The sequence below is a fragment of the Sarcophilus harrisii genome, chromosome 6, assembly GCF_902635505.1.
Source record: "Sarcophilus harrisii chromosome 6, mSarHar1.11, whole genome shotgun sequence".
NCBI classification, from domain to species: domain Eukaryota; kingdom Metazoa; phylum Chordata; class Mammalia; order Dasyuromorphia; family Dasyuridae; genus Sarcophilus; species Sarcophilus harrisii.
In genome coordinates, this window is record NC_045431.1 from 215,230,908 (window position 1) to 215,256,223 (window position 25,316).

The 25,316-nt window shown below is 33.2% G+C and overlaps 1 long non-coding RNA gene across 4 annotated transcripts in view; it reads left to right on the top strand.

The window, feature by feature from the left end:
- LOC116419830 overlaps window positions 1-25,316 on the top strand; it is a 215,807-nt gene that overhangs the window by 75,191 nt on the left and 115,300 nt on the right. The gene's annotated exons all lie outside the window — the stretch shown is intronic.

The window sequence follows — 25,316 nt, forward strand, 5'->3', positions numbered from 1 at the left end:
CAATATTATCTTAAACTAATCTATTTATTTAGCGCTATACCAATCAGACTCCCAAAAACTATTTTAATGACCTAGAATAAATAACAACAAAGTTCATATGGAAAAACAAAAGGTCAAGAATTTCAAGGGAATTAATGAAAAAAAAATCAAATGATGGTGGCTTAGCTGTACCAGATCTAAAATTATATTATAGAGCAGCAGTTACGAAAACTATTTGGCATTGGCTAAGGAATAGATTAGTTGATCAGTGGAATAGATTAGGTTCAAGGGATAAAACAGTCAACAACTATAGCAACCTAGTCTTTGACAAACCCAAAGACCCCAGCTTTTGGGATAAGAACTTACTGTTTGATAAAAATTGCTGTGAAAATTGGAAACTGATATGGCAGAAACTAGGCATTGATCCATACTTAACGCCGTACACCAAGATAAGGTCAAAATGGGTTCATGACCTAGGCATAAAGAATGAAATTATTAATAAATTAGAGGAACATAGGATAGTTTACCTCTCAGACCTGTGGAAGGGAAGGTCTTTATGACCAAAGAGAACTAGAGATCATTACTGATCACAAAATAGAAAATTTCGATTATACCAAACTGAAAAGTTTTTGTATAAACAAAACTAATGCAGACAAGATTAGAAGGGAAGCAATAAACTGGGAAAATATTTTTACAGTCAAAGTTCTGATAAAGGCCTCTATTTCCAAAATATATAGAGAAATAACTCTAATTTATAAAAATCAAGCCATTCTCCAATTGAAAATGGTCAAAGGATATGAACAGACAATTCTCAGATGAAGAAATTGAAACTATTTCTAGTCATATGAAAAGATGCTCCAAGTCATTATTAATCAGAGAAATGCAAATTAAGACAACTCTAAGATACTACTACACACACCTGTCAGATTGGCTAAGATGACAGGAAAAATAATGATGATTGTTGGAGGATGCGGAAAACTGGGACATTGATGCATTGTTGGTGGAGTTGTGAATGAATCCAACCATTTTGGAGAGTAGTTTGAACTATGCTCAAAAGTTATCAAACTGTGCATACCCTTTGATCCAGTAGTGTTACTACTGGGATTATATCCCAAAGAGATTATAAAGAAGGAAAGGGACCTGTATGTGCACGAATGTTTGTGGCAGCCCTTTTGTAGTGGCTAAAACTGAAACTGAATGGATGTCCATCAGTTGGAGAATGGTTGAATAAATTGTGGTATATGAAAATTATGGAATATTACTGTTCTGTAAGAAATGACCAACAGGATGATTTCAGAAAGGCCTGGAGAGACTTACATGAACTGATGCTGAGTGAAATGAGCAGGACCAGGAGATCATTATATACTTCAACAACAATACTATATGATGACCAGTTCTGATGGATCAGGCCCTTCTCAGCAACGAGATCAACAAAATCATTTCTAATGGAGCAGTAATGAACTGAACTAGCTATGCCCAGAAAAAGAACTCTGGGAGATGACTAAAAACCATTAAATTGAATTCCCATCCCTATATTTATGCACACCTGCATTTTTGATTTCCTTCACAAGCTAATTGTACAATATTTCAGAGTCTGATTCTTTTTCTACAGCAAAATAACGTTTTGGTCAGGTATACTTATTGTGTATCTAATTTATATTTTAATATATTTAACATCTACTGGTCATCCTGCCATCTAGGGAGGGGTGGGGGGTAAGCGGTGAAAAATTGGAACAAGAGGTTTGGCAATTGTTAATGCTGTAAAGTTACCCATGTATATATCCTGTAAATAAAAGGCTATTAAATTAAAAAAAAATGTAAAAGAAGAAGTCTTAACAATATCACATCTTGAGCTATGTTATAATGCAGTAATTATTAAATTTATGTGGTCCTGGCTAAGAAATATAAAGGAAGAGCAAAAGAACATATTAGATATACAATTTACAATAGCAAATGACCATAGTAACATTCTGTTTGGCATGTGTAATGATTTAAGTTTTGGGATGAGTATTCAGTATTTGGTAAAATTGCTGTAGATATAGACTGGAAATCTTATTGGAACAATTGGGCATAGACCAAAATACCTATGACCTATATGGAGATGCTCCAACAATTTGAAGAATATGGACCATGAAAATATTAAATAGAAATGATCAACAATTTGAAGAAATATTGGATCCTATCTCATTGATCTATTATCTATATGAAATCACTTATAATCAAAATGCAGTAACATTTGTATTCAACATATCTTTATTTAAACAAATCTATCAACTGTAGTCTTTATTAATCAAAATTCTAAGAATCATTTTATTAAATAAAGGCCTATTTTAAAAAAACAAAACTGTCAACTGTCATTATTATTAAAAACAATCTAAAGAATCTGATTTGTCTCAAACAATCCATAGTGGAATATACAGTCTAATAATTTCTACTTAAATTAATAAAAACAGGAAATCAATGAATTGAATATAATATTCCAAATAATCCATAGTGGAAATTTAAAAGTCTTAGTTAAATACTTAAATAATAACTAAGATTAAGAGGAAATGGATCAATGAATTGGGAATAGTAATCTATATAAGAGACCAATAAAATTTTAAGAGTCTTAGTTAATACCAAAATGAAACCATTAAGAATTTATAAAATGAACAAATTGGAAATAGTAATTGCAGGAATGAAGAGAATTAAACATAGAAGAAATAGCTATTAGAAATAGTTTGCCAAATGCAATTAAACTACTATTAGAAGAATAATTATTTACAAAATGTAAAAATGACCAATTGAACATTGTAGGAATTAAAGACGAATTACGAGAAGAATTAACAAGACAAAAGTGAACTTAGAGGAGAAGTTTGGATCAATGGATTAGTGAATTAAAATCTTCAAAAATTGCAATATTTGTTTTACATTTTGTTTTACAAAAGTAAAGAATTCATGACACATTGTGATTAGGTTTACAATTTACTATAAATGTCACTAGAGGAAGAAATTAAAACAAGAAAAGAAAGTATAGAATAATATCCTTAAAGAACATAAATAGCGAGAGATTTCAGGATAAAACATATCATGTCAGAACTCGTAGCAAGTGATTACGTATGATTATTTATCATATGGAAAAAAGGTCACGAATATTATTTTTGTTTTGTTTTGTTTTTTGCAAAAGTAGCAAGAGATTCTACCATTTATTTTTAGGTTACAGATTTACTATTAATATGTCATCTAGGGAGAATAAAAACCAAAAAAGAAAGTTATAGAATAATATCCTTAAAGAACATAAATACAAAAAATTTAAATAAAATATTATCAAAGTGTCTAAAGAACTGTAGCATAATGATTACGTAATGATTATTTTATCATATGGAAAAACAAAAGGTCACGAATTTCAAGGGAATTAATGAAAAAAAATCAAATGAAGGTGGCCTAGCTGTACCAGATCTAAAATTATATTATAAAACAGCAGTTACCAAAACCATTTAGTATTGGCTAAGAAATAGACTAGTTGATCAGTGGAATAGGTTAGGTTCAAAGGACAAAACAGTCAATGACTTTAATACCTAGTGTTTGACAAACTCAAAGACCCCAGCTACTCACTGTTTGACAAAAATTGCTGGGAAAATTGGAAACTAGTATGGCAGAAACTAGGCATTGACCCACACTTAACACCGTACACATAGGGTCAAAATGGGTTTATGACCTAGGCATAAAGAATGAGATTATAAATAAATTAGAGGAACATAGGATAGTTTACTTCTTAGACCTGTGGAAGAGGAAGGAATTTATGACCAAAGAAGCACTAGAGATCATTACTGATCACAAAATAGAAAATTTTGATTATATCAAATTGAAAAGTTTTTGTACAAACAAAACTAATGCAGACAAGATTAAAAGAAAAGCAATAAACTGGGAAAACATTTTTACAGTCAAAGGTTTTGATAAAGGCCTTATTTCCAAAATATATAGAGAATTGACTCTAATTTATAAGAAATCAAGCCATTCTCCAAATGATAAATGATCAAAGGATATGAACAGACAATTTTCAGATGAAGAAATTGAAACTATTTCTAGTCATATGAAAAGATGCTCCAAGTCATTATTAATCAGAGAAATGTAAATTAAGACAACTCTGAGATACCACTACACATCTGTTAGACTGGCTAGAATGACAGGGAAAGATAATGCAGAATGTTGGAGGGGATGTGGGAAAACAGGGATACTAAATACATTGTTGGTGGAATTGTGAATACATGCAGCCATTTTGGAGAGCAATTTAGAACTATGCTCAAAACATTATCAAATTGCACATACCCTTTGACCCAGCAGTGTTACTACTGGGCTTATATCCCAAAGAGATTTTAAAGGGAAAAAGATCTGTATGTGCAAAAATGTTTGTGGCAGCCCTCTTTCTTGTGGCCAGAAATTGAAATGGAATGGATGCCCATCAATTGGAGAATGACTGAATAAATTGTGGTATATGAATATTATGGAATATTATTGTTCAGTAAGAAATGACCAACAGGATAATTTCAGAAAGGCCTGGAGAGACTTACATGAATTGATGCTGAGTGAAATGAACAGGAACAGGAGATCATTATATACTTCAACAACAATACTATATGATGATCAATTCTGATGGACCTGGCCATCTTCAGCAATAAGATGAACCAAATAAGTTCCAATGGAGCAGTAATAAATTGAACCAGCTACACCCAGCAAAAGAACTGTGGGAGATGACTAAGAACCATTACATAGAATTCCCAATCCCTATATTTTTGTCTGCTTGTATTTTTTGATTTCCTTCACAGGCTAATTGTATACTATTTCAGAGTCCAATTCTTTTTGTACAGCAAAATAACTGTTTGGACATATATACTTATTTTATATTTAATTTATACTTAACATATTTAACATGTATTGGTCAATCTGCTATCTGGGAGAGGAGGTGGGGGGGGAGGAAGGAGGGGAAAACTTGGAACAAAAGGTTGGCAATTGTCAATGCTGTAAAATTACCCATGTATATAACGTGTAAATAAAAAGCTATAATAAAAAAAAGAAAAAAATTTATATAAATGCAATAGTTGAATGTAAAAATGAGGAAATCATTAGTTAAAATAAAATTTCAGTTATATGCAAAAAAATGATTATTTTACTTTTCTTAACAAGTAGTACAGGTTAAATATCTTATTAGGAAAAGTATAAACTTAATGAACCATAATAACAAAATCATATGGCTTCATTGAAAGTTTCAGTAAAGGCCTTTAAGAAAATATAACATCTTTTTTTTCTGCTAAAACCATTAAAATAAAATAATAAAAGGACAATTTTTTTAAAAAAGTGATTATTGTATACACCTAAAATCAAGAGCTACTATTATTTGTAACAGAGATAAACTAGAATTCTTTTCAATAAATTCTGCAGCAAAATTATATAGCAATAGTCACCAGTTCTATTTGACAAAGTAGTAGAAATTCTGATTATAACAATAAGACAAAGAAAAATACATTGAACATATAATCCTACATAAAGAATTAATACCTGGGGCAGCTAGGTAGTGCAGTGGATAGAGCACCAGCCCTGAAGTCAGGATTTGAGTTCAAATGTGGTCTCAAACACTTAACATTTCCTAGCTGTGTGACCATGGGCAAGTCACTTAACCCCAATTGCCTCAGCAAAAAAAAAAATAATAAAAAAAGAAAAAAGGAAACCCCCTTCTCATAGATATCTCTTTAAAGTAGTAACTTAAAAATGGACATATTGAACAACTTTAGCAGATTTTCAGGAGATAAAATAAATCCACACAAATCATCAATATTTCTAATAATACCAATACAGCACAGCAAGAAGAGAGAGAGAAATTCCATTTAAAATTACTGCAGAATGTTTAAAACATTTGATTTCTATTTGCAAATAAAAAGTTCAAGCTTTCTGGAAGAAAAGGATTAAGCAAGAGGATTAAGGGAGGTGCCTCAAGTCTCCTGGTTATCAAGGGAATGAAAGAAGGGATTCAGTTTGAAAACAAAGAAGAAAATGGTCTTAAAAAAAAGCTGATGGCTCTCATTCTACTCTAACTAATTGGACATAAAAGAATAAATAGAGAAAAAAATTGGAGAAGAACACTTAAATATTTAGAGATGAGGATACAAAATATAAAACTCTTTCTGAAGATGGAAAAACTTGATCCCTTAAAAAAGAAACAGTTAAAATAATTCTCAGATTGGTTAACGTGACAGGAAAAGATAATGACAAATGTTGGAGGGGATGTGAGAAAAATGGGACACAAATACATTGTTGGTGGAACTGTGAAGTGATCCAACCATTCTGGAGAGCAATTTGGAACTATGCTCAAAAAGTTATGAAATGGTGCATACTCTTTGATCCAGGATATGGCTGCAGGGCTGTGTTACAGGTCTGCCTGAGTCACTTCTGGTTTTGGGTGGTAATAGCCAGATCTTGTTAGGTTCTGGCATTTTTTAAAGTACTCTCTGTTTTAGGCTTTAATTTCTCTGCCAGTTTACTGCTTTATAATCAAGGCAGAGCAGCTAGCCTATAGCAGAGTCGTCTCCATAACTTTTCTTGTTACAGAGATCACTCCCATCCCTGGTCTGCTCAGGACTCTAGTCTCTCCTATCTCCCTGTCCGAGCTGGTCTGTTCCCGCCCCTCAGGACAAACATGCTCTGGCGATCTTCCAGATTATCTTCGGCTGGTAAATTGTGTGCTTCTAATCTTCATGAATTTTAGTAGTCAAGTGCTATTTTTGAGGCTGAATTTAATAGTTGGTTGTGAGGGCATGAGAGGAGCTTAGAAAGTCATGTGTGCCTTCTCTGCCATCTTGGCTCCCTTAGACCAGTTGTAGATATTCTTAGGAGCAATGATGTATATATCCAGATGTTATCAGATGAGGGCTCACTTAGTAAGACCCTGAAGAAAATAAAGTCAAATAGTGATGAATGTTTACTCTGCTACAAAATACTAAAGCAGATATTGGTCAACCTGATAACAGCAATAAAAATAACTGTTCTCTTCCTATTGTATATATCCTAAACATGATTAAAAGCTTCCAAATGCTTATCAAACTTCGTGTCTCTTACAGACAGTCAGTAATTGGTATAGATCCAAACGATGCTGCCAGAAAAAGTCTAGAAAACCTTGCCCCAAATGAGAAATTGAAGACTTTAGGAGCAAAGGTGCTGTTTTCATTACTCCTATCAATGGTAAACAAAAGTCATAGAAGAATTTAAAAAAGGAAAGACCTGTAAAGTGAACAGCTTGTTAAGAAGATGGTATCTGAGAATGGCTTTTAGATTTCTAGATCACAACTTAAAATATAGGAATATTACATAACACCAGGGTGCATAACAACAACTTAGTTATTTTCTGGGAATGTAATCAATCCAATCAAAAGGAATTTAAATTAAACAGCAAGGAGGGAAAAAATGCCTATCAATATATACCATGTTAGATTTAGTAGAGGTTAGCTATAATGTAGAATAGTAATAGAAAAATGTAAAAATTTACAGGAAACAAAAATACAAGAAATGCACCAAAAATAAAATTTTTGGCCTAAGATGTCAGTATACAACTGTATTGAATATTAGTAACAAGGAAGGCAACTTAGTAGGGGGAGCAAATTAAATGTTTTTTATTTTATTTTATTTATTTATTTTATTTAATAGCCTTTTATTTACAGGATATATGCATGGGTAACTTTACAGCATTAACAATGAGCAAATTAAATGTTATTGAGGTCACTGAGACCTGAGGCCCCTGGCAGGAATGACTCTGGAAGGGAGCAGCTAATTCAAAAGAAACATTAGAAGTAAAGGGGAGAAGAGTATATAATATAATTATATGTAAAATACTCATTCATTTATTTTCTCTGCTGCTGATTCTCAAATCTACTTATCCAGTTCTATCTTTTTTTTTGGGGGGGTGGGGGGGGGTTGTGAAACAGCACAGTGCATAAAGTTCTAGGCCAATTCAATTCAAGTTTCAAATTAGGTTTGAGCCATTTACTAGCTGTGTTGACTCAGGGCAAGTCACTTAATCCTGTTTGCCTCAGTTTCCTCATCTGTAAAATGAAATGGAGCAAGACATGGCACACACTTCAATATCTTTGCCAAGAAAACCTCAGTGGGGTCACAAAAAGTCATAAAAACTAAAAAAATCACAAGAAACCTTTCTTTTTATTTCTCATCTCCAACACTCTTGTACATTTTGAATTGGAGACATCTTAAATTCAACATATCCAAAAGTGAACTCATTATTTCTCCTGAAATTACCTGTCACTGTTACTAGTTTTCTACTTTCTATTACTGTTTCCTAGATACTCTGGCTTGCAATGTAGGTGTCATCCTTTGCCTCTTTATTCTCTCAATCTCTCTCTCTCTCTCTCTCTCTCTCTCTCTCTCTCTCTCTCCTTCCTCCTTTCTCCCTATTCAATTTTACCCTTTTAAACATTTCTCATGTTTCCTTTTTTCCCCCTTTAATGTTGCTCCCACTCTGATGCGATTCCTTATTACCTCATTCTAGAACTACTGCAATAAGCTTCTACCTGATCTGCCTCTTACAAGTCTTTGCTCATTGTAGTTTCTCCTCCTCTCAGTTGTCAAATTAATCTTCCTAAAGAGCAGATCTGACCATTGCCATTCTCTATTCAAGAGAGCCTAGTGACTATTATTTTCAGAATCAAATAAATAAATCTTCCATTTGGCTTTGTAGATACAATATATAATGTGCCAATAATCAACAATTTTAGGGGTTACTGGGGGAAATTATTCACTTACTTTCATATATACAGTGTGTCCTAAAAGTCTTAATGTAATTTTAAGCAGAGATGAGAGTGGGGACTCAAGATATTACTGCTAGATAGTATAGATATCCAGTTGTTTTAGGACTCAAAACTCTCAAACTCAAGGGATCCAACAGCCTCAGACTACCAAGTACCACAATTATAGATATATACCACTATACCTGGCTAGGTTAAACATGATTAACCTTGGGTTAACAATGGTAAATAAAAAGTTCTTCACAAATTATAGCTTCATCTCACTAAAATATTTCTCACAGCTTCCGTGATGACTGGAAACTCATACAAAATTTTAAAATCTGTCATCCCACCCAGTAATAGAAACTGTATTATAAATTTTTATTTATCCTTTTCTCTTGTTTTTCCAGTCTGTCATCATTATTTCTGGGAGGTGTTTCATATTTTCTTTTATTTTTTTCATTTTTTTGTTTGACCGATTCTTGAAGTCTTATGAAGTCATTCACTTCCATTTGTTCAGTTCTAATTTTTAGTGTATTATTTTCTTCAGTTACCTTTTTTAGCTACTTTTGTAATTGGCCAATTGAATTTTTTGTTCATTGAATTCTTTTTCCATTTCACAAATTTTGTTTTTCAGTGAATTGGTGTTTTTTTTCACATCTCTTTTGTAGGGCATTATATACCTTTTCCATTCCTTCTTGCAATGATCTCATTTCATTTCCCCATTTTCCTTCTAACTCTGTTTTAAGATCCTTTATGCAATCTTCCAAGAAAGCCTTGTGAAATGGGGACCTTTGGGGCTTCATCTGGAATTGCTTTGCCTTTAGAAACCTCAGGTCTGTTCTTCTCTCTCTCCATAAAAGCTGTCTATGGTGAGAGTTCTTTTTGGTCTTTTATCATTTTTTTAAGGCTTGAGGTCTATTCAATGCAAAGGAGCAATAGCTCCTTTGGTGGCTAGGTCCATTGTTCTTCCTGGGCTCAGTCTTTTACAATTTGCCTTTTGTAACAAATTTGCTAAACCACCTGCTTGCAGCCAGGTCTGTCTTCATTGTTCCTGAAAACAAAGAATTATGAATTTAGGACTAAGTGAAATATTAAAAGTCATTTAGAGCACTCTATTTGTATTAAGTGTGAAGAAACAATTTCAGAAGAGTAAAATTACTTGTTCAAGGTCTCACATAACATTTGAACCTAGGTCTTGTGAATCAAGATTGCACTTTTTTTCCCATAAAAAACACTGTCATGAAACATCCATTTTTGCATTTTATGTTATCACTTACATGTTAAAAAATTTTCAAGTCTTCAGCATTATTTGGTACATTGCTACACCTTCTATCTCTGAAAGGTTATATAATTTGCATGGAATCACCCAGTTGATATATTTCTAGCAGAATCTGAACCCAGGCCTTCCTGAGTCTGAGGATAGCTCTCTTTCTATAATGCTATATTGCATTTCATGTTTCTGAAATTTTAGTGATTGGTACTTTGAAAGGATGCTAGAATAGGAATGTAATTTTCTCATTCTTAAGAATTTTCATGGTTGTATTACTTTCCATTGTATCATAGTTATAACAATTTATATTCTTTAGTCATTCTTCCATGATCTAAATATCTCTTCTCTATTACTTCTCATCCTGTCTATCCAAATCACTAAGCAATCTGATTGACAAGAAGGATATTGGTAAGTACAAATGCAATTGAATATGCATAATCACACTAGTATCCATTGACTAAGATGATTTCTTATGCCCTCTGTTACTGAGCATGACATTTAAATTGCAATGCTTGCTTTTCTTTAAGGGACTAGTCATTGGCTCTTTGCCTAAGGAGGAGACACTGGTGCTAAGCCTCATCAACTGCTAATCACTCCTTGTCTAACTTATTTGCACTCTTTTCATTTATCTTCCTTGCCAGTTGCTGGTTTGTCAGTTGGCATCCATATGCCAAAATGGACTTAACCAATTAGTTTGCTTCTTCATCTGGTTCTTAGAATTACTATGAGCACATATTCTCTTTTGCTTCAAAAGGATGCTGGATATTTCAACAAAGGAAGCCAGAGAGGGACCTAAGGGGTATTAATTTAATATTTTTCAAAACATACTGATAACATATTTGGATGTTGGAAAAACTTTCTAACAACCATCTAAAACATGTCTTGTTTAAGGAAAATTTTAAAATAGAATTTATTAACATTTAATATAAAAGGGGCATATCTTTTAATCCTGGAAGTGGGACTCATATTCCCTATTATATATGACTAGAGACTTTGCTTTCCCATTTTAAGTAAATATATTTTTTAAACTTTGTTTTTCCTGGGACAATTGGGGTTAAGTGACTTGCCCAGGATTACATAGCTAGGAAGTATTAAGTGTCTGAGACCAGATTTTTTTTTATACATGACCAAACTGTTATTTTGCTGTACAAAAAGAATCAGACTCAAATATTGTACAATTAACTTGTGAAGGAAATCAAAAATGCAAGTAGGCATAAATATAGGGATTGGGAATTCAATGTAATGGTTTTTAGTCATCTCCCAGAGTTCTTTTTCTGGGCGTAGTTGGTTCAGTTCATTACTACTCCATTGGAAATGATTTGGTTGATCTCATTGCTGAGGATGGCCAGGTCCGTCAGAACTGGTCATCATATAGTATTGTTGTTGAAGTATATAATGATCTCCTGGTCCTGCTTGTTTCACTCAGCATCAGTTCGTGTAAGTCTCTCCAGACCTTTCTGAAATCATCCTGTTGGTCATTTCTTACAGAACAATAATATTCCATAATATTCATATACCACAATTTATTCAGCCATTCTCCAACTGATGGGCATCCACTCAGTTTCCAGTTTCTACCCACTACAAAGAGGGCTGCCACAAACATTCGTGCACATACAGGTCCCTTTCCCTTCTTTATAATCTCTTTGGGATATAATCCCAGTAGTAACACTGCTGGATCAAAGGGTATGCACAGTTTGATAACTTTTTGAGCATAGTTCCAAACTACTCTCCAAAATGGTTGGATTCGTTCACAACTCCACCAACAATGAATCAATGTCCCAGTTTTCCCACATCCCCTCCAACAATCATCATTATTTTTTCCTGTCATCTTAGCCAATCTGACAGGTGTGTAGTGGTATCTTAGAATTGTCTTAATTTGCATTTCTCTGATTAATAATGACTTGGAGCATCTTTTCATATAACTAGAAATAGTTTCAATTTCTTCATCTGAGAATTGTCTGTTCATATCCTTTGACCATTTTTCAATTGGAGAATGGCTTGATTTTTTATAAATTAGAGTTAATTCTCTATATATTTTGGAAATGAGGCCTTTATCAGAACCTTTGACTGTAAAAATATTTTCCCATTTATTGCTTCCCTTCTAATCTTGTCTGCATTAGTTTTGTTTGTACAAAAACTTTTCAGTTTGGTATAATCGAAATTTTCTATTTTGTGATCAGTAATGATCTCTAGTTCTGCTTTGGTCATAAAGACCTTCCCCTTCCACAGGTCTGAGAGGTAAACTATCCTGTGTTCCTCTAATTTATTAATAATTTCATTCTTTATGCCTAGGTCATGAACCCATTTTGACCTTATCTTGATGTACGGTGTTAAGTGTGGATCAATGCCTAGTGTCTGCCATATTAGTTTCCAATTTTCCCAGCAATTTTTGTCAAACAGTAAGTTCTTATCCCAAAAGCTGGGGTCTTTGGGTTTGTCAAAGACTAGATTGCTATAGTTGTTGACTGTTTTGTCCCTTGAACCTAACCTATTCCACTGATCAACTAATCTATTCCTTAGCCAATACCAAATGGTTTTGGTAACTGCTGCTCTATAATATAATTTTATATCTTGTACAGATAAGTCACCTTCATTTGATTTTTTTTCATTAATTCCCTTGAAATTCTTGACCTTTTGCTTTTTCATATGAATTTTGTGGTTATTTTTTCTAGGTCATTAAAATAGTTTTTTGGGAGTCTGATTGGTATAGCGCTAAATAAATAGATTAGTTTAGGTAACATTGTCATCTTTATTATATTTGCTCGCTCTATCCAAGAGCACTTAATATTTTTCCAATAGGTTAGATCAGACTTAATTTGTGTGAAAAGTGGTCTGTAATTTTGCTCATAAAGTTTCTGATTTTCCCTTGGTAGATAGATTCCTAAATATTTTATATTATCTGTAGTTACTTTAAAGGGAATTTCTCTTTGTAACTCTGACTGTTGGATTTTGTTAGTGATATATAAGAATTCTGATGACTTATGTGGGTTTATTTTATAACCAGCAACTTTGCTAAAGTTGTGGATTATTTCTAATAACTTTTTAGTACAATCTCTGGGGTTCTCTAAGTATAACATCATATCGTCAGCAAAGAGTGATAATTTGGTTTCCCCATTGCCTATTCTTATTCCTTTAATCTCTTTCTCAGCTCTTATTGCCAAAGCTAGCGTCACTAATACAATATTAAATAGTAACGGTGATAGCGGGCAACCTTGTTTCACTCCAGATCTTATTGGGAATGGGAATGGGAAAATATATGTGGCAATTTAAAATAAAATAAGCTCACTGTCCAGCTAATTAATTCTTATAATCAAAATGAAAGAACAGATGTAAAGTCAGATGGTTTTAGATATTGGCTGTCTGATAACATGTCTACTAGGACTGGAAAGATATCTAAGCCACCAAGCTGGAATGAGAGATCTCCAGCTAATTATGCTCTATGACCTAAAACTCTCTTCAGAGTCATCGAACATGCATATTCTGACTTTAATTAAGAATAGAAGGACTAGGATTTAAGAGGACCTTGAAAGTCTTGACATGGTGCATTATTACTATCCATTTGGCAAATAAATAAAGATAATTGAATGAAATATTTTTTAAATTTAAAATTTTAAGTTTTTAGTCAGTTGTCATACCTGGTCTTTCTAGTATTAAAGAGCATCAAAGGTAATTTCCTTTACCTAGGAAACAAAGGTTTACCAAAATTCTCATTAAGCAATATAGATCACTATGAAATGGAGATATTTATTTGTTTAAATTTGTTTGAAAAAAAAGAGGAAGAAAAGAAAAAGTGGAGTGGGTAAGGAATATTTTAAAATTTCTGTATTTTGTAGTCAAGGCTTGTTCATTAGTACCAGGGCTTAATTCTTTCTTTGGTCACTGACGTCCAGTCAACTTCCTCTGAATTAAAGACCAATGATATGTGATACCACAGTGTACTAGAACTATTGCTAATATTCCTTCTTCATGATTATTTTCCACTAATTTTTGTATATGTGTGTTTGGTGGAGAAAAGCCATGCCATTGGCAGTGGGGAGAAACAGACTGAAAACAAATATTGATGTATTTTCTTAATAATCTCATAAATGTACTCAAGGGTAGAGATCCTTTAAAATGGAAACTGGTTCTTTGAATAAATGAGCCGGTATTTAATTGTATTTGTAATTGTAGGTGCCTGAGGATGAAGACTATTCCTCTTCTCTGTTGCATCACAGATGAGGGAGGAACAAAAAGGAGGAGCAGAGACATTGACTAGACCAGTAACTCTTCCTTGACCCAGTTCTAATGATAGAGATGGATGTGGTCTTTCAGAACCCCATTTCTTTTTATTGTTAGTGGGAGAATAAAGAATGAACAGCTAGCTACTTATAAGAGATTTTTAATTGTTTTATACATCTTTTAAACCAAAAATACATGTCTTTTTTCAGGATATCCTGTGAGAAATAGTGCCCATCTTGCATTCTTAACCTCTTACCTTCCATTCTTGCTATATTCTATGCCAACCTCCTTTTATAGTGATATCTGTCTTCAGTGATTTTTCTCACTCTATTTCTCGATGATAAATTATCCTTGGCAATATGTTGAATCTTTTTTACACCCACTGTACTGTTAGGATTAAGAATCCCTAGAGAAAATAAACAGATGTAGGGGGAAAATGGAGTGTTGCTATGCCTGTCTTGGATCATTAAATCACAACTTTGCATATTATAAAAGCATCAAGCTATCTTCTTGATACTGGAAATCATTGATTGCTATCATAGTGAGATCTGGCACAAGATTATATTTATAAAACAGCATGAAATTTTTATTAAGTTCATATAAGAAATAGGCATGGCATACTAGAAAATTAGTTTTTGGACAGGGAGGAGGTATAAAGACAAAAGTCTCACAGCTGTAAAATGCTTAGCTGGATCAGTTCTCAAATGCCATAGGAAAAGATAGTGTTCAGAAAAAAAGTTAATAAAGTTATATTGTTGATAAGTGGTAAAGTTCTCAGGAGCACATTTGAGGGAAACTATATTACTTGAGAGTGATGATGAGTCTTTATATTGTCCCCTGGGTTCTTTATATTTTCATTTTTTTCTCAAATTGTTAAATTCTGCGATTCACATCTATACAGAATTGTGTTTGAATTTGTGTAGCCTTGAGCATGTGAAGAACATTTGTTTTTCAATTTGATCTCTACCTTCTACTTAGTTCCACTTGGATCATCCATTCTTTGTTGCAAATATTATGGACCAATTTGATGCTCATTCAACAGTGTATCTTGTCAATTAATGTTTTAATGCACTTTATTTTTATAGTGTAGGTGATTAAATATTTGCTTTCAAATACAATCATTCTTTTATTCTGAAGAGGTTTTATAAAGTGTTTGATGGCTGAATGCAGTAACAAATCTGTAATTCCATTAATGTTGTCTCTCATCTGTAAATATGAACATTTTGAAAACATTGCCACCAAGAACCTTGAGCAAGTAATTTAGTTGTAGCATTTCTTTTTATAGCATGGCCATGCAAGTGGATATCTTGCTTTCTTAAAGGAATTTTAGGATACTTTGGGTATATGACACAGAATTTAAATTTAATCAAATGAGCTAATGTAGATAACATAACACACCTTTCAAAATTTCAAGTGCTATATAAATGCTACAATCAACAAATATTTATTAAGTGCCTGCTATATACTAGGCACTGAGGATACAAAAAGAGGCAAAAGGCAATCTCTGACCTCAAAGAGCTTACAGTTTAATAAGGGAGACAACTTGTACCTATATATACATACACATATATACATACACATACACAGAAAACTATCTCCAGGATAAATAGGAAATAATAGAGGGAAGACGGTAAAACTAAAAGTGTATAGGGAATAGGGTAGATCTTGTAAAATGTAGTTTAAACTAGTATTTAAAGGAATATGGAGATGTCAGCAGGTAGAGATGAGGAGCAACAACATTATAAATATGGAGGAAATCCAGAGAAAATTTCTTGACAATAGAATTGTGAAATAGCCAGATATCCAGTGATACTGAATTAAAGAGTATATGGTGAAAAATATGGCATAAGAAGACTGAAAAGAGAAATAGGGTATAAAGAATGCCAAACAGAGCATTTTGTATTTGATATTGGGAATGATGGGGAATCAATACAATATATAAAATAGGGAAATGACATCATCAGACTTACAGTTTAGAAAAATCACTTTGGTAGCTGAATGTGTATTGAGCTTGAGGAGACACTTGGAGGCAGACACACCCACCAATAAACTATTGCAGTAGTCCAGGCAAGAAGTGATGAGGGCCTTTACTAGTGTAGTTTCCTTGTCAGAAAAGAGAATGACATGTATTACAGAGATAAAATTGACAGGTTTTTAGTAACAGACTAGATATCAAAAAGGAGAAATAATTAGAAGTTGAGGATAACCATTTCATTAAATAATATTTCCTTAGGATTCTAAAAAAGTGCTTCCTGAAATGGTTAATATGGCATTTGGAATTATACACACTGGCAAAGCAAGCTTATTTGCTTAGTAATTCAGAAAGTGATTTCTTGAAGTGATCAAAATACTATTGTGTTTAAAGACAGATTAGTGACATTATATAATGTTTTGTATTACCTGGGTAATTTTATATATCTTATGATACATAAATCTCCCTCTTTCCCCTTTATGTGTTGGTTTGCTACTTTGAAATGTAAACTCCTTGAGGGCAGGGGCTCTCTTACTTATAGTTTTATATTCCATATTTATCAATAAACTGCATTAATAAATTATCTACTACCTATCTGTCTGTCTATCAAACTAAAGGTATCTATTTTTGTCAGTTTAAGGCATCTTTGTCTCTTCATTGGAAGAAGGGTAATAATCAGTGAGATTATCTTAACTTATTCAGTGATCATTGCTAAATAAAAAAGTAATAATTTTATCAAAAAGTCCAGGACCAATTGCATACCTATTTCTCAATTCTTAAATTTGGGGCAGATAGGTGTTGTGGGACTTCTGAGGAGTAAGAATACAATATGTCCCTAAGTAGTTTTTTTTTTTTTAAATTGGTTATAAAGGCCAAGAAAATAATTTCCATGACAAATTATTCAGATCAAAGAATTGCCGTGCTCCTTGAAATTTCTAATAACGTCGATCACGAAATTGCTGACCTTCAAAAGATCATATTTGACGTCATCCAACACTCCTGAAATAACTCCCTGCTTAGTAGATTTATTGCACAATGCTTTTTCTCCTCCTTCCTCCGCAGAAGATCACTGTTGTTTTGTAGGCAGCTGCCCTTTTCCCTTTACAAGGGAGGGAGCATTTTATCACCTGCTGAGTACCATTGTTGAGAAAATAGATATTATCATTCTGCCAATGGCCCATTATAACCATCTTTCTTTTTCATAGTGATCAGAAATAAGTTGGATAAAAAAGGCTACATGTATTACAAAGGAATGTCTCCAAGAATGCAGGGAAACAGTCAGCCTTTGCTACTTACCTGCTGTTAGAGACCCTCAAACCCTCAATCTTTTATAATATTTTAGTGATAGGAGACAGGAAGAGCCCAATATTAGTAAAAATAAAAATGAGTCAAATTTTCCAATTGTTTTATGGTTACAAAGCACCTCCCTTAGGAAATCTCTGGGAAGTAGGTGGTAAAAGAATAGCCACTTGTTAGACAGCACACACAGAAGTTGTAACATTATGAACTGGATCAGACAGAAGTACTGAGAAAGTATTGTAGTTTTATTGGTTATCATTGTGTCCAAAATTGTATATTCATTAGATGGATTTCTATAGAGGACCATAGATAGTGGGGGAACTCTGGGTAAGGTATAAGACCCTTCAGGTCAGTGAGAACCTGCTGACAATGTCTGGTTTGGCTCCCTACCTCCCTTTGGTGCTCTCACCCTTCCTGAGAAGTCAGGGAGGGTGGGACTACCTGTGTTCCACTTGAAGCAAGGGATACTTATATTTAATGTAAAAATGTAATGTAATGAAATGTAAAAGGAATTTACATTTCAATAGCAGGGTACTTATAGTTAACATGCATACAGTGTGCTGTGGTGATGTAATGGTTCTATAGTTGGCACATGCTCAGTGTGCTGTGGTGATGTAATCACACTAAGATATTTAAGGACTGAGAGAACTTGAATAAAAGGGCTACATCTTTGACAATCCCTGTGGGTCTCCTGCCTTCATCACTTCTCTACTAAGACTAAGGACTCAGGCTACTCCCAAAATCCTCCAGAGAGCTAGTCCAGATGGTATATTTTGGCATTCCAGTGTGGGGACTCTAGAAAGCATAGTATATTTTGGCACCCCAACTTGGGGGCTCTAGAAACATACTACAGATTTTTATTTGTGCAGTGAGTGATAATAATTTTCCAATTAGAACTTCGGTCTGAACCCTCACCTACTGAATAGTTCTATTTCCTTTTCAACTTGCTATCTTTCTATGGATATTAGTTGCATGACCTTTAATTAATGGGGGTCATTATCAAGAGAAGTTGATGTACATACTAAAAAGATGTTTACAATGTTTTATTGTGCAAAGAATCAGGATGTTAAATATATTTTAATAATAAGGAAATGATGCACATAAATAATTAATATTATAGATTATGAGGCAGCCTTACCATTCTCCAGTTGTAGGATGCAAGATTTATGAACTATGTAGAGCTAAGATCCTTCCAGTCAAAATATAACAATGTATTTCCCATAGGACTTTTGAATTTTCAATAGGATTGTTCATCAAATACAGATGAAGAAACTCAAGAATAAGAGCTTTTGCTCACTTATGTCACAAGAATGTGAGATAAGGGATCTAGTATAAATAAAAATTCAAGAAGGTTGGTACTTTCATTATGATGAGTGTGTATTCAATGGAAAGAATATCTAACTTCATCTTACCATAGTTAATTTATCATAGAACAAAATGAACAGAATCTGCAATCACCTGCAGAAAGGAGCTATACACATCACATGTCATAGTGATCCTTTCAAAACATTTATTTTTTCTGTTTCATTGCATTTTATTTTGTTAAATATCTCCAAATTACATTTTACAATAGCATTTTATTTCTCAAAATACATGTAAACATAATTTCCAACATTGTGTTTCATATCTTTTCCCTTTCTCTCCCCCTCCCGCTTCCCCTAGACAGAAATCTTGAGTAAAACATATGCAAATCTAAATGTATTTCCACATTTATCATGGTGTACAAGAAAAAATAGATTAAAAAGAAAAAAATGTAAGAGAAGAAAAACAAGTAAGCAAAAAACAACAAAAAAGATGAAAATATTATGGTGTGTTCTGCATTCAGTTCTTAAAATCTTCTCTCTAAATTCATATGGTTCTCTCCATCAGAATTCTATTAGAATTGTCTTTCACTACATTCTTAACCACTATTTCCCGCACTCACCCAGCTATGTCACTTCCTTTCTCACTTCCCTAATCCCAAAATATTCACTGGTTCTTATAGAAGGGCAATGGGATGGTTACAGAATTAAGGGAATTATGGAAATATTATGCCCATTTTACAGATGGACAAAATGAAATGTATAAATAAGTGATTTGTCAACAGTTGTTTAGAGAGTGAATGCCAGTGAAGCCTTAAATTCTGCCCTACTTTAAATCCAATGCTCTTTCCTGCATAATAGATTTTGGGTAGATTGATGGTCCTCTCCATCAATTAATTTAACTGACTTGTACTTATTATTTTTATATTTGATTCCTTTTTTGGCAAGGCAATTGGAGTTAAGTGACTTGCCCTGGATCACATAGCTAATGATATACTTATTATTTTAATATAGCTGGGATTTTTTTTAAAAAAATAGATATTCTCTCTGATAATACAGTTCATAACCCATCTATGCTTCTTCATCCTATGAAACCCTTATCAATGTCCACTTCTAAACTTTACACATTCAAGGTCCATTCAACATGCTAGAGATATTTCTCTACTTCTCTTGACATTATAGGGATATTGCCAAGCCTATAGCCTGTTATGACATGACTGCATTTCCTTCCTTTTTAAAATTTTTATTAGGACATTATTTTAACTTTTTCCTGTACAATGTTTGGTTGATGATATGCTAGAGCCTACGCTTTCCCACCATATTTCTTTTATGCCTTTCCTATGAAACAAAGGGGAAAATATGACAGAAAAGTTATTATGTTTTATTTATCATTATGTATGTAGCTGCCTATGCCATACAAAAAATTAATAAAGTCTCTTATTGATATGATATAGTAGATTAGCAGCTGGATCTGATCAGCAAAACATGGTAGGTAGGGAGTTGGATCAAAGCCAGGAAGATCTGGGTTCATCTCCCCAGTGTGATGTGCATATACTCCCTATGGGATCCTTTCTTTGCTTAGGCAACCCTCTAAGACTTTAAATTACAGCAATGGTGTGAGTTGGCACAAATAATAGCAGTTTCCTGATCTAGATTTCCCATTACTAAATAATCAGCAATACAGCCCTTGTCATTGACCTCCTCCTTCTTTAACATAAACTTTCAACAAAACAGTATTCTAGTTTGGAATAATTGCACTAGAATTTTTATTTCTGTAAAAGCAAAATTATAAAGACTTCAAAACATTTAAATAACAGATTTAAATTTTAAGTCTATTCTGAAAGGTTTATAATGGATGTTAAGAATGTGTGGGTAATTAAATGACAACTCTTTTTTCAGATGTAGAGCATAGGAAAAGAAGGAAATGCACATAAGTAGAGAACATAAAGAAAGGAAAGGAAATGTATTCCATGAAGTGGCACAGTATTATCATAATTAAGTGGATTTATGTCCAGAGAAGAAGTTAGGGATAAAATCCGATTTTTTAGGGGTTCTCATGACCTAATCAAATACTTGGGCTTCACATAGAACAATGGAAAAATAAGTTGGCCATGCTAAGAAGCATGTGCTAAGAGGAGCTTTCCAAGGTATTGCGTTTGATTTATGTGCTCTATTTTATTTTTCCAATGAAAATATGGTATATGGATAGAAAGGTGGTATAGTGAAAAGACTATCAGCCCTAGATTTAGGAGGGCCTGAGTTCAAATATTGCCTCAGACACTTGATATTTACTAGCTGTGTGACTCTGGGCAAGTCGCTTAAACCCAACTGCCTCACAAAAAAAAAGAAAAGAAAAGAAAAGCAAGAGAGAGAGAAAGGAGGAAGGGAGAAAGAAAGGTAGAACAATGTTATCCCTTTAATGATTAACAATTGTGATATAAGTAGTAATTATCTCTTTCCTGACTAAAGCCTTCCATTGATAATTTCCAAAGAGGCGTATCTCAATGTTGAAGTGACTTGCCCAAGATCACACAGTCAGGAAATGTTGTGTCTGAGGTCAAATTTGAACTCAGGTCCTCCTGACTTCAGGGTTGGTGCTCTATCCACTGAGCTACTTAGCTGCCCCCAGAGAAGTATATCTCAACACCATTTCCAGAGGCATACCTCAACACACTAGAAATCTTCTAAGTTTTAACAATTCAAAGAGTAGAAAATCACTTACCTGTCTAACTATAATTCCTTGTTTTTGTTCCATGACTAGTATACCATCTTTTAAAGTTGTATTTTATTTTTTTTTGAGGGGAAGCAATTGGGATTGTGACTTGCCCAGCAACATACAACTAGTAAGTGTCTGAATCCAGATTTGAACTCATATCATCCTGATTCCAGGGCTGAGAACTCTGTCTAGTGTACCATCTATCATGTCATAAAGTTCTAAATTTTCTGAAAGATACTTTTCATGTCATATCTTTATAATATCAGGATATTTAGGGATTTATAGAGATCTCAACAGCTACTAGTCCAACTCATACATGAAATGAATCTTGCACTCAATTCATTATTGGCAATATTCCATATCTAGCTAGTCCTATCATCAATCTTTCTATTATCCTTTATTCACATCCCCACTTCCAAACCCTGCTTCTTGAAATTATTTTATTTTTTGAGCCTAGATAGTGTTGCAAGATCTGTAGCTTTATAGCATTCCTAGAAGGATATAGATACCAAAATGGCATAATACATATATTGGTTGAAATATTCCTCATTCCTCATATTAAATACTGGTGACCTAGTTCATTTGAAGGTATGTAATTATTTTATTTTTAAAAATAACTTTCATATGTTGATACTTTGATACAAATATGACATTTAAACAAGCTGAATTGTCCAAGTCGTTTGTAGATTCTGGAATGTCTGAGAGTAGTTTAAAGTGTATATGTATGTGTAAACACACACACACATATATATATATTTCTATATTAATTACTTATACATGTGTGTATATTGAAACATCAGCATATTTATGTGCATATGTGTATATACATACATAGTACATATATTGATAATCTGTCAACCTACCTATTTTTCTATCTTACTAAGCATCTGCCTACCTATCTAAAATTAGTGATGGTGCCTTATTTAGGCAAATGAAATTTTGATCTTTGAACAACAAGATTATTAACTTTTAGCTATTTTATTAACACAATTGATGATGATAAGAATGGCGTTACAACACATAAAATCATGAGGTCAGGATTTTTTTTAACAGGAAAGAGATAGTCATGCTGAAGACAAGGTACATGCTTCTTTCTGGAGGAATGTATATTATCTGGAAAATTAATGTTTATTGATGAAGTATGGAGATGACACTGTCAAACATCCATTGCAGGATGTAAGAAAAATTGTGGAAGGATGAGGGATACTGATGAAATATGATTGACTTCTCATGAAATTTAACCCCCAATATATCCTGAATGATCAAATTCCTGCTTGCTTTGAGAGAAGATTTTATGATATAAAGGACTTCTTGCTATGTGTGAACATGAGAAAAGAAATATGGATTTACACTCAAAGTACTTGGGCTCAAATCACAGCGCTGATGCTTTGTAACTGTATCATTTGGAAAGTCACTTCAAACTTCTGATCATCAGTTTCTTCTTTTTTTAATTAAAGCTTTTTATTTTCAAAATATGCTTGGATAATTTTTCAATATTGACTCTCGCAGAATCTTATTTTCCAAATTTTTCTCTCTATCCCCCACACCCTCCCCTATATAGCAAGAAACCCAATGTATGTTAAACATGTTAAAATGTATGTTGAATCCAATATATGTATACATATTTATATGATTATCTTGCTGCACAAGAAAAATCAGATCAAAAAGGAAAAAAAGAAAACAAAATGTAAACAAGCAACAAAAAAGCATGAAAATACTATGTTGTGGTACACACAGTCTCCACAGTTCTTTCTCTGGGTGTAGATAGCTCTCTTCATCACAAGATCATTGGAGCTGGCTTCAATCATCTCATTGTTGGAAAGACCCATGTCAATCAGAATTAATCATCATATAATTTTGTTGTTATTGTGTATAATGTCCTCCTGGTTCTGCTTATTTCACTTAGTTCATGTATCTCCAGGCCTCTAAAAATCATCCTGTGATTATTTATTATAAAACAATAATATTCCATAACATTCATATACCTTAACTTATTCAGCCATTCTCCAACTGATGGGCATCTTCTCAGTTTCCAGTATCTTGCCACTACAAAAAGGGCTGCCACAAACATTTTTGCAATGTGGGTCCCTTTCCCATCTTTAAGATCTTTTTGAAATATAATCCCAGTAGAAACACTGCTGGATCAAAGTGTATGCATGGTTTGATAATTTTTTTAGCATAATTACAAATTGCTCTCCAGAATGTCTGGATCCATTCACAATTCTACCAACAATGTATTAGTGTCCTAGTTTTCCCATATCTCCTCTAACATTCATTATTTTCTTTTCCTGCCATCTTAGCTAATTTGAGAGGTGTGTAGTAGTATCTCAGAGTTGTCTTAATTTGCATTTTTCTGATCAATAGTGACTTAGAGTACCTTTTCATATGACTAGAAATAGTTTCAATTTCTTCATTGTCTGTTCATATCTGTTGACCATTTATCAATTGGAGAATTGTTTGAATTTGCATAAGTTTGAGTCAATTCTCCGTATATTTTAGAAATAAGGCCTTTATCAGAACCTTTGAATGTAAAAAATCTTTTCCGAGTTTATTGCTTCCCTTCTAATCTTGTCTGCATTAGTTTTGTTTGTACAAAACTTTTAAACTTAATATAATGATAATTATCTATTTGTTGTTCAGTAATGAAGAACCTCAGTGTTATGAAATGTCAGTGCTATGAACTCAAGTGGGATTTCCTATTGAAATTGCAAATCTTTACAAACAGATGTTATTTCATTCTTTGTGGGTTGTTTTTGCAGTACCCAGTATATAAGGTGCTTCATAAATACTTCTTGTTTAATAGAGCTCAATGTATAGGTAAAGCCCTGGGAGAGGCACAGATTGCAACCCAACCAAACTTTCATTCTATTGACTTTTGTTCCCTTGTTTGAAGAATTTCTTCATAGGGGTAACGGTCAAAGTATTGAAGGACTTTCTCTGGACTTTTTGAGTTACCTTTTATTTAAAAAAAAAGGTAACACATACACAGTAGAGCTTTTACACTTAATACATGACTGACCAAGATATATTTCTGGACATGTACCTTTTTGATGCTATTCTTTGCTCCAATTCTTCTACATTAGCATTCTTTAACATTACAAGATCCTTATATTTACTATGAACCTTCTAGTTAGTCTCTGTATGACATTATACATTAATTATTTGGAACTTTTGGCATTTCATGACTTGTACATGTCCAGCATCATTGGAAGAATAATAGTGTCAAAAAAGATGGTGTTTGAGGAATAAGATGGGGAGTAAATAAAAGTACTAAACAATTTCTGAAAGGCAATTAAGTCCATTCTCCTATTTCAGTTAAATTTTGAGTTTGGTTTGTTAGCCACTAGTAAGTAGTGTGTCCAAGATGTGAATACCATTAGATGAGCTCTGTTGGTTATTCATCCACCTACATATCATGGGCATAAAAATATTTTTTAATCTCTTACATTTTCCTGCGTGGATATTTAGACCAATCTTTTTGAAGTGGTTATGTATTTTATTAGGAGATTCCATAATATTCCATTGACTTGACTTCATCAGTCTAATGCCATTCATAAAGAGAGACATTTGTAGACACTTTTACATTGTCTTAATTTTCCCCTAAATCCTTGGTTCAACCCCTTAAGTGGGAACCATCCATTATAACAATAATTTAAAAAGAAAAATATCAGCAATATCGATCAACACTTCACAAAACTTTGACTGTATATTCCAGGGGTCCTCAAACTTTTTAAATAGGGGGCCAGTTCACTGTCCCTTAGACTGTTGGAGGGCGGGACTATAGTAAAAACAA